Consider the following 12,078-nt stretch of genomic DNA (forward strand, 5'->3'; position numbering starts at 1 on the left):
CCTCCCTAAAGCCACCCTGTTCTAGAGGCACAATTTAATTGTCCTCGGCCCACTCCTTAAGTTTGCCAAAATTATTTTAGAAAACCCTTTTTCACTGATATCTAAGAGATTGATTAATCTGTAATTTTTGGGTAACAATATAATTCTCGTTTATGGATAGGTCTAATAATTGCCCCTCTCCAGTTTACCGGCATTTTCACAGAATCAAGGATGCTATTGAACATTTTGGTGAAAAAATCTGCCCGCCCAATCTGGTCTAGTTCGTATAATTGCTGTTGGAAGATTATCTGGACCTGCCACACGGGTTAGTGTTAACTTAGATATAATTTGTCTTACATTGGATACTGTGAAAAGAGACCTAATATCTTGTTCCACCTCTATCCATGATATATCTTTCTGACTTTCTTGACCAACCCCTTTTCCATATGATTCTCCCAGGTAACTCTCCCAGGCATCTTCGGTCACCACACAGTTCATAGCCCCCTGTTACCTACCCGAGCCATCTTGGACTAATTTCCAGAACATTTTTACATTTCTTGTTTCTATAGCTTCCAGTAATCTTCCCCAGCACTTCTCTTTATATGTTCTTTTGTACTTTCTAATAGAGTTTTTATATTGTTTCCTTAGTTCATTTAGGCTATTGAATGTGTATAAATCATACTTTAATCTTAGATGTCTTTCCTTTTTCCTTATATTTAATTTGAGTTTCCTACATTCCTCATTGAACCAGTTCTTATTTTTATACTGAGTTCCCCCTTTCTATGGTCCCTATGGCTATTTATTTTTAGGTCCACCTTTAAACATTGCACCACTAAAGAAATATAATTTTTTAATCTTCCTATATTTTCAGTATTAGGGATGATCTCTGGTGTCTGGACCTGCTGGAACGCCGCTAGCTTTCCCAAACACTCCTTTGTTAGATGAGTAGTGAGTCATCTGGGGAAGTCCACTTTCAGAGGGATAATTTTATCACTTGAGTTATTATTGCCTCCTACAATCTTAAGTTTTAGTGGCCAGTGGTCACTTCCCTCCTCTTTCCTTACCTCAAAAGCTCTTATGAGTTCAAAATCCCAAGCATGGATAAATATATAACCTATAGAGCATAGTTGATTGTCTATCCTGAATGTGTGATTTGTTGGCAGATCTAATTCCATCCTTCCATTTATACAGACTAGGCCCAATGAGCCCAAAAAAATACCTAGGGCTATATCTCGTGCTATAACTCCCCCTACAAAAACAAGCAGGTGTAATCCTATAAACTGGCAGTTGCTCTTTATACCACTTGTCGTTTTCACAAGAGTCTAGTTTATGGTTAAAGTCTCCCGTCAGTATAAACAGATCTCTATGGTGTATCTCGATTATACCTTGCACATATTTTTCGAATTTTTCCAATCCTAATTTATACTTTTTATCTCTAATCTCCTGCATATAAACATTAATTGTGACGATACCTTCGTACTGTGGGGTGGGATACAAGAGAGTCACTCTACCTGCCACTAGCCATTTACACTTTACTTTCAGGGGGACAACCTTCTTGGCTATTTTAGTCAATATCAATGTTTTTTAAATTAGTTTTAATTTCTGCAAGATACTAATGTCAGCATTTACTATATTTTTATAAGGAAAGATGCCATGTATTTTAAATGCATGTGAATAGATCTTATGCTGTGAAATAGAATATTGATGTGTGCGTTGCATGTATTTACTTTTGGGACTAAAATTTGTCAGGTCATATTTGTTCCTACCCTTGTCATTTCTTCTACTTTTGGACGAGTGATTATCTTTTTCATTAAAGTTTTGGAGCTATATGTTATTGATGGATTGTGCTCTGCTTAAGGAAACATAGTGTAAATGATGTATTTTGTTATTGGTAAAGTGTATGTAAAGTGGTTCTATTGTATCGCCTTGTGATCTATGTATAGTTGTAGCAGGAGCTTGTCTTTAGTGAAATTATTTGCGTATAATAGCCATTTTGTGTAGACTGAAATCATCTAGAAAGAGTTTGTACTTTTCTCCAATTTCTCGTGATTGAGTACACTGTCAGTGTGGGTTGTGTTGCCTTATTTTACCAATTGTAATATCAAAAATAATCCAAACAATAGTTGATACATTGCTAATAGTATTGATTAATTCTACTATTCCTGATGCTCCATTTATTAATCCATAATTTACTGAAACATTCCAACTAAGGTCATAACGTAGTCTTAAAGCAATGAGAAGTGTTTGGGAACATCACATTGTTTTACTTGGATCTTTTGGTAATTTGTTTAACAAGTAAAATCTGAAATAACTGTCATTTGCTGTTGTTGCATAAAAATCATGTTTTTCCTTCTACTGGTAAAACTGCATTATTAATTTGATTTACTTCATAGTTAGTTGACATGATATAGGATATACTTTTGATGATTTTGTCATCTGGTTTTATTTCTTGTTTAATTTTGAAATATCTGGTAGTGTATGTTGATCTTCTCTCTATCGTGGAATAACTGCAAAAAGGAGGTCATTTATTAGCACATATTTTTTGTTGGTTCATATAGTTGGAAGTATGTAGCCAATAAGTTGGTACAAAGGGCTCCATACAAGTTTGTTAAATTTTCAAAGATGTACGAATCAAAAACAAGTTTCATTTGATATAAATCCCCAATAGCTAACATTGGAATGCCCCCATATGGCAGATATCAAGATTGTATTTCCTGCAGTCTGTTATATATAACATTAAACATGCTTGCAACAACCTTAAATATTTCATCAATTATTAGTATCCTTAGTTGCATTAGTTCATTTTGAAGAATAGTTCTTTGTTCATGGGCTAGATGTTTGTAGTTATAACATTTATGAAACTGGCATTTTAAAAGTGCTGTGTACTGTTTTGGCATTAACATTATGGGCTGATTTACCTATAGGTGCAGTAAGTAATATATATTGTCCGGATTTACAGCCGCCCGTCTATTGCAATAATGTCAAACAGATTGATATACAGCAGTTATTGGAAAGCATTTCCTAACTCCTACAGTACCAGTACAGAATGTTTAGCATTGAGTGTCATTTGGTTTGATCCAATGTAAATGATGAATTACAAAGATGAGTTGTTCTGCTGTTAAGTATGCATTATACTACAGTAGTGTTAATTGGGTAAAATGATGTTAATCTCTCTTCATTGGTAGTGGTTCCAATATCTAATTTCAAAGCTAAGTCATAACTTTCTTGTTCTTGATTAGTACCTTCATTTTTGATTAGTTAATTATATTGAATGAAATGATAGTTATCAGTAGGGTGGTGAGACAGGTGGTGTTGAAAGAATGGCATTGCCAATGTTATCTAAATGAAAATTAATTAATTTATTGGAACTATATTATGATTTAGACCTATACTTTGTATACAAGATGTTTTTTCACAAAATTGTGTTTTTTATTTTCAATGATTGTGTTTTCTTTCCTCCATGGGTAGTACGGCATTAATAATTCTCTATAATAATTTTCACTGTCATTGTTCTTGTTAAACCGGCAGTATGTACCTCCTGCTTCCAATTTGTATGTTGGTTGTAGTAGTGTTGTCTTGTGTTTAAATTGTGTTTCTGGAAGTAAATGACTATTTACTGGGAAGGTTGTTTCCGGTCCAGAGAAGGCATGGCTTGGCAGTTCGGGCTGGACTGTTCCCATGAGGCACAGGGTCAGACTGATTTGCATATGGCCATGTCTGAACTGGGGTGGCAGAGTGGACTAAAGAACGGTGATGGATCAAACCCAGATCTGTTGACTGGGTGTGAGTGTTTGATTGGTTCTGATGCTCCGTCCATCACCACCCCCTTTTGTACCGCTTTGTTCGCCATAAGTTGGCAGGGTATGTCATTTATATTTTGTGATCACTTTGTGTCGTCATATGGTTATATGAAGATACATAGGGCATCATTAGGATGGCGGGTGGACTTTGTCCGCCCGCCATCCTGACGGAAAACGGGACCGCCCGCCATATGTGCGGCGGTCCCGTGTGGGAGATTAGGATGCGCCCGCCACACTGGCAGGCGCACAAAGCGGTACAAAAGGGGGTGGTGATGGACGGAGCATCAGAACCAATCAAGCACTCACACCCAGTCAACAGATCTGGGTTTGATCCATCACCGTTCTTTAGCCCACTCTGCCACCCCAGTTCAGACATAGCCATATGCAAATCAGTCTGACCCTGTGCCTCATGGGAACAGTCCAGCTCGAACTGCCAAGCCATGCCTTCCCTGGACCGGAAACAAGCTTCCCAGGACCGGTTTCTGGCATTTCAGCCGTCTTCAGCCAGGCTTGCTTGAATCCAGTGGCAAAGTGAGCAAGGGACTCACGTCTGAGCATACCCTGCCAACTTATGGCGAAGAAAGCGGTACAAAAGGGGGTGGTGATGGACGGAGCATCAGAACCAATCAAACACTCACACCCAGTCAACAGATCTGGGTTTGATCCATCACCGTTCTTTAGCCCACTCTGCCACCCCAGTTCAGACATGGCCATGTGCAAATCAGTCTGAACCTGTGCCTCACTGGCAGGCGCATCACACATTTTTAACATTGAGGCGGGCGGTGCTTTCAGCAGCACCCGCTGCAATGGTAAAAATGCATGTTCTGCATTTGCATGAACACAGTGGCAGGCACCGAACGGTGCCTGCCGCATTGTGCATGCAAATTTGGTACCCCCCATGTGCACCCCCCAACTTCCTGGGGGCCCGCAACGGGCCCCCAATTGTGAACTCTGCATGCCTTTCCCACCACAGAAAGGCTGCTCTCCGCCTGCATACTAATATGGATGGCGGTGTCTAGCAGACTCGTCGACCGGGTGGAAAAGCGGCAGACGGTCTTCCCGTCCGCCACGGTACCCCCCCGCCATACTGATATGTCGGGGTAATTGGCATGCGGGCGGTGTAGTATTGCGGGTGGATTGCCACCGCCGTTCGGGCGGTGGCTATCCGCCCGCCATACTAATAGACCCCTTAGTCTTCTAATATACATTGGTCCAAATTTTTCTGTCACCAGCTGTAATGTGTTATAATATCGCATTTTAAACCAGCGGATCACTCAGGCAAGGAAAGAATGGTTTTTAAATTGCTAATTAAATGTGTTCTTTTTTCAGGTGGCCTAATATTGAAAAATATAAATGATCTTGAATATTTTCATAAGGGTACCTTTAAATTGATAGAAGCAGCGCTCATTTCTGTACTGTTGAAAAATGTATTTCCAATGTAGTTTAGTTGTTTTCTAAAGTTAATATTTGGATTATAGTGAACTTCCTTTGCAGCAAAAGCAATCCATTTACTAATGCATCCATGTGATTTACTGATGTAGGATGCAATGAACACTGCACAAGCATAGGCATGTAAAATACATTCTATGTCAATATTTGCTTTCCAAGTTTTTATAAATGTGGAATTATAGTTGTTATAAAACATTCTGAAGGCTGTCTTTTGAAAATATAGTTGGTTTGTCTATGGGTTATATTGTTCTTCGTTTAAATTTGTTGAGTTTCTGAATTCTTGAAAAGTTAAATTGTTTGGATTTTGACTAGCTTTGTGAATTTGGTGAACTTTATCTTGTCTATTTTGGGGCATAAGGTATTTTGGGTAGTGATATTTGCATGTTTTCTTTTGTTATTTTGTTTTGTTATTAACAACAGGTTTTGGTGCCTGTAAGCCTGTAAGCTTTTATAGAGACATTACATTTTCTAAATTTTCTAAATGTTGATCCTTTGGATTCTTTGATTTAGGACCTGTTATACATTTACTAATAGGTGCTATGGCATCATTATAGTTTGTTTTTACCATGTTGTGGAGCATTTTCACTCCCTAATAATGCCTGTATCTAGGGCCAACCTCTTTTTTTAAATTCTACATACTAAAAGAAGATACAGATTTTCCTTATAAGATTACTTTCATGTAGTAATATGCAATTAAAGAAGGATCTTTCTAAATTGATTTGAATTTGTTTTTCCAAGTCATAGTTTCAAATTGTTCAGTTGTGTATTCTTGTTGTCGGTCTATTCCTAATAAAATGTTAAGTAGTACCATTTTGTTTCAGCTGCAGATAAAGTTATGAAAAAATGTCAGTATTCCAACTGGTCTTATCATTGCAAAAATATCTTTTTTGCAATTTTCCCAATATGGTGGAGAACTTAGAATTGTTTTCGGTATTTTGAATTGTTCGCGATAATGTATGATATCTAAATTGAGATTAATATGTTAAGCAGTAATCCTTTTTCCTTTGTTAAAATATTTACATAATGAAATATACATTTTCCCTTGGATTTATTTAATGTACATTTTTTCACCTTAAAGAAACTTTTAGCAATGGATTTTGCATCTCAGATATCACAACCTCTTAATTTTCCATTGACATATTGTGCAGTAATGTAAAGGTGTATGCCTTTGTCGATTATCAGCTCTGCTTTCTCCACAGAAAATAATTGGAAAAGCTAGAAATTCTGAATCTTTGTTTTCATATACAAGTATTATGTTCAGCGGGAGCTAAGCATAAAATATTAATGCTGTCAGTGGTAATGATTTAATTATTTAACCTGGTGTATCCATTTCCTAAATATACACCGTCTATAGTATTTGAAGTATCTAATATTTGTGATGTTTTACTGCAATTTGTTAATTATTGCAGTAGATAAGCCCAATTTAGATCAATTATTATTCCATATTCTTGGAATAGTTTGCTATGTAATGCAAGCAAGTGTGCAGTTTGTATTATTTTATTCGGTCTAACATTTTAAACATTGTTTGAAAGAGTTATGTTACTGTATTATCTACTAATTTCCTTTTAAATTTAATTGGAATTATTTCATCAATTATTTGTCTGGGTACAATTGTAACAGTTCCCATGACTGGTACATTAACTACTGAACCAGATAGTGACAGCTGTTAACCTCATGATAAAGTTGATTTTTTTATAAACAGTATACTTGGTGAAATTAATCTTCTAGTGCGCTTAAAAGTAATTGTTGCTAATGAGTACAAATTTAATTTTACAGTATTCTTGGTGAAATTAATCTTCTAGTGCGCTTAAAAGTAATTGTTGTTCAATGAGTAGACATTTAATTTTATTGATAACAGAGCAGGGTGGCATTTTATTTTTAATAATGTATGCATAACAAATATCACATATATATTGAGTTAGATCAGGTCTAATATTGTATTGTATAAACATTGGATATTTTTGAAATAGTTTTATGTTTCTGAAGGCTTGTTTATGCCATAATTGATTACAAACTGCCCATATGTATACTATGTTTCCTAAAGTGGTTATCCCATCTGTTTTAGTGTTTGTACTTCATGTAGATTCATTATTAGTGATATTGTCATTGTCTAAAATTGTGTTCTCGACCACGACTTTTTGTAACTGTTAAGGTACTGTGATGTTTTCTTTTAACTGTACAAATTCTTCATTTTTTGTATAGGTGTGATGTTTGTCTGACTTTCTGCAGCTGACAAATTTTAAATTATGTTTATAAAATTGCTGGCAATGTGTTTTCTCTGCTGATGGATGTAATTGAAGATTAAAGAAGCAATGGAGTTCTATTTGCTATAGATTAGGCAATGTTTTAATAATTCATTAGAGTGTTTCATAGGCCAACTTTTTTATTGTAGTAGTAGTTTATTTTTCTTTAATAAAATGAACACCTCTATTTGGACTCCTATTTAAATAGAATGTAAATACTTGTGTCCACTTCATGGAAATCCTGCGTTTATCTGGGTGTGACAACGAAAACCAAGCGCACTGACAAGGGAAAATATTCTGAAAGCAAGGAATTTTAATATAAAATGAATGAGTCACAGGAGGGATGGTTATGTTAAGTCACAGTTGTATTCATTCCTTATACATCCTTCAATCTCCCTGCCTGTTTCTTGTTTGAAAGTAAAAGTGACACGGCCCTGTGGGATGGTTATTTTAAGTTACAGTGGTAACAATTCCATGGAAAGCTTTTGTGTAGATGTTGAAAACAAAGCTCCTAGTAAAGATTAAATAATATAACAGAGGGTGTTATACAAAGTCTCAGTGAAAGCTGCTCCATGGACAGCCTTCATTTAACTGCATTTGACAAATAGGAAACTAACTGCTTCTACCGTGTAACCTCCAGTGTGTATTTAAAAGACTAAATGAGTAACCGAAAAGACAATGCTCTTTCTTTCGATTGGCTTGGTTGGCCTACCACACTGTTTTGAAGTGCAGTGGTATTTTTTTAATGTTGTGCTTGACACCATTGTATCTCACCCTTCAAGCATGGGTGGTGTGCTGTTAAAAATGTTCCTGATGTTGTTGGTCGACTGCTTTATAGGTCACACTATGGAAGCATGCAATGTCAGTTTAAACCTCCAGAAAGTGAAGGGTATTTTGTTCAGAATATTATTATATCAGTAAAACACTTGGGTAAAGATAGAGCAATGAACACTATAAAAAACAATGATCAGTGACATAAAAACATAAAGGGAGCTCACTGTAAAGTGGAAGCAATGCAGCACCAGGGGCTGGTCATTCAAAGCCTCTGTAGTTCCATGGGGAGCCTATATTTTCTGTGCGTTAAAAAGAAAAACAAAGAGCTTCATAAAGTTAAAGTAATGCAGCATGGGGAATGGTTATCTCAAGTCACAGTTGCATCCATTCAATATACAGTCTTTCTTTCTTTAGCTGTTTATAACAAGCACCCAGAAGTGAAAGTAATGTGGCACGGTGGGCGTGCTTATTTGAATTTATAGTTTATCCACTCCATGGACAACCTTTATTCAGGTGTTTCTGTGACATATAAAAGGTGAAAAAAAAACTGCAAAGTTAAGGGGATGCTGCACCAGGTAATGTTTAGACACAGACGAGAAACTAAAAATAAAAACAGAGCACAGTGTAAACAGAGAGCTGGGAAATGGACCTACTCTCAGAGATCCTTATAGGAAAAGATAAATGCAGCCCCTGAACAAAAGGACATTGTAAAGACATATAGAGGTGCCAATTACGATCCGGTAAAAAAAAGGCCCGTCCGACTCGTATCCGGTCTTTTTACCGTACGAATCGTACAAGTGCCGTACAAACTGCCAATTACGATTCGCATGGGAAAAAGACCATACGAATCGCATTGGGAATAACTCCCCACACGTCCTCGGGTCGGAAAACGTGTCCGACAAGGCCACGGACGAATTACCGTACAAATGTGAAAAGTGAAGTCCGACCGAGGAATCACGATTCATCCCGTGCGTGCGATGTTACAACCGTATGGTAAAAACACCGTCCGCACCGAACTCCCATAGCAACCATGGAGACATGTGCCCGCATACGCGCCCAACACTCCCCCCAGCCCCAGTACGTTCGAGTCGTACTCCCCGTGTATGTACACCCCCCGTGTATGTACACCCCCCCCGTATGTACACCCCTGTACATGTCGAACCCCCACCCGTGTATGTACACCCGTGTACGTGTCGTACCCCCTCGTGTATGTACACCCCTGTGCATGTCGAACCCCCACCCGTGTATGTACACCCGTGTACGTGTCGTACCCCCTCGTGTATGTACACCCCTGTACGTGTCGAACCCCCACCCGTGTATGTACACCCGTGTACGTGTCGTACCCCCTCGTGTATGTACACCCCTGTACGTGTCGAACCCCCACCCATGTATGTACACCCCCCTGTATGTACACCCCTGTACGTGTCGAACCCCCACCCGTGTATGTACACCCGTGTACGTGTCGTACCCCCTCGTATATGTATACCCCTGTACGTGTCGAAGCCCCACCCGTGTATGTACACCCCTGTACGTGTCGAAGCCCCACCCGTGTATGTACACCCCTGTACGTGTCTAACCCCCACCCGTGTATGTACACCCCTGTACGTGTCGAAGCCCCACCCGTGTATGTACACCCCTGTACGTGTCGAACCCCCACCCATGTATGTACACCCCTCTACGTGTCGAACCCCCACCCGTGTATGTACACCCGTGTACGTGTCGTACCCCCTCGTGTATGTACACCCCTGTACGTGTCGAACCCCCACCCGTGTATGTACACCCCTCTACGTGTCGAAGCCCCACCCGTGTATGTACACCCCTGTACGTGTCGAAGCCCCACCCGTGTATGTACACCCCTGTACGTGTCGTACCCCCGTGTATGTACACCCCTGTACGTGTCGTACCCCCGTGCATGTACACCCCAGTACATGTCGTACCCCCTCATGTATGTACACCTGTGTACGTGTCGTACCCCCGTGTATGTACACCCCTGTACGTGTCGAAGCCCCACCCGTGTATGTACACCCCTGTACATGTCGAACCCCCACCCGTGTATGTACACCCCTGTACGTGTCGTACCCCCGTGTATGTACACCCCTGTACGTGTCGTACCCCCTGTGCATGTACACCCCAGTACGTGTCGTACCCCCTCGTGTATGTACACCCGTGTACGTGTCGTACCCCCATGTATGTACACCCCTGTACGTGTCGAAGCCCCACCCGTGTATGTACACCCCTGTACATGTCGTACCCCTGTGTATGTACACCCCTGTACGTGTCGAAGCCCCACCCGTGTATGTACACCCCTGTACGTGTCAAACCCCCACCCGTGTATTTACACCCCTGTATGTGTCGTACCCCTGTGCATGTACACCCCAGTACGTGTCGTACCCCCTCGTGTATGTACACCCGTGTACGTGTCGTACCCCCGTGTATGTACACCTCTGTATGTGTCGAAGCTCCACCCGTGTATGGACACCCCTGTACGTGTCAAACCCCCACCCGTGTATGAACACCCGTGTACGTGTCGTACCCCCCGTGTATGTACACCCCTGTACGTGTCAAAGCCCCACCCGTGTATGTACACCCCTGTACGTGTCAAACCCCCACCCGTGTATGTACACCCGTGTACGTGTCGTACCCCCCGTGTATGTACACCCCTGTACGTGTCGCACCCCCACCCGTGTATGTACACCCATGTACGTTCGAGTCGTACCACACCCGTGTATGTACACCCATGTACGTTCGAGTCGTACCCCCACCCGTGTATGTACACCCCTGTACGTGTCGAACCCCCACCCGTGTATGTACACTCCTGTACGTGTCGTACCCCCGTGTATGTACACCCCTGTACGTGTCGTACCCCCCATGCATGTACACCCCAGTACGTGTCGTACCCCCGTGTATGTACACCCCTGTACGTGTCGTACCCCCATGTATCTACACCCGTGTACGTCAGAGTCGTACCCTCACCCGCGTATGCATGGAGCGTACCCCCACCACAACATCCTAAGGACGGAGCGCACCCCAGGCCCCAACATCACAACCGCATGTACGAGTCGTACCAAGCCACACACAAGGACAGCACTGTACAACAAAATGGGCCATGTACACACCGTATACACGCTAAAAACGCACGTACACAACCAGGACAAACCAAAACGACACAAGAATACACCATTCGAATGGCACAAAGCCACAAAACATGTCCAACAACTACCAAAACAACACATTCACTGACCTGCAACTGCCAAAAACAAACAGAGGCCCAAAACACCACCACTCCTTATAACACACCCACCCAAAGTTCAAACACAGCCACACCCACCAATGGACCAATAAAAAGGGACCACACACACAAACCATGAGCCTTTGCAACAGACTTACTGCTGCCAGACCCCACAGACAACCTACAGCACCATACTTGAACCTTTACTATACCTTACACTTGCACACCTTCACACACACACCTTCACAAACACCCCCACATCACATTCACACACACACCCAAACAACCACACCCACACACCCACAACCATCCACACCACCCCCCCCCCCACCATCCACACCCACACCCCTCACCATGCCCACCAACAAGAATCCAAAGTTCACTAGCCGAGAGTTGGAGGTCCTTGTCGATGAAATCCTCAGAGTCGAGCCACACCTCTTTGGAACATTGGTCAGACAGACCAGCATTTCTGAAAAAACAGCCATGTGGCAGACCATCGTCGATGCTGTGAATGCTGTTGCGGACACCAGAAGGACCAGGCATGAATGCCAAGCCAGGTGGTACGATCTGCGGAGGAGGGTCCGAGCCAAAATGACCGACGACC

This window comes from Triturus cristatus, chromosome 12 (genome assembly GCF_964204655.1).
Source record: "Triturus cristatus chromosome 12, aTriCri1.1, whole genome shotgun sequence".
Taxonomy (NCBI): domain Eukaryota; kingdom Metazoa; phylum Chordata; class Amphibia; order Caudata; family Salamandridae; genus Triturus; species Triturus cristatus.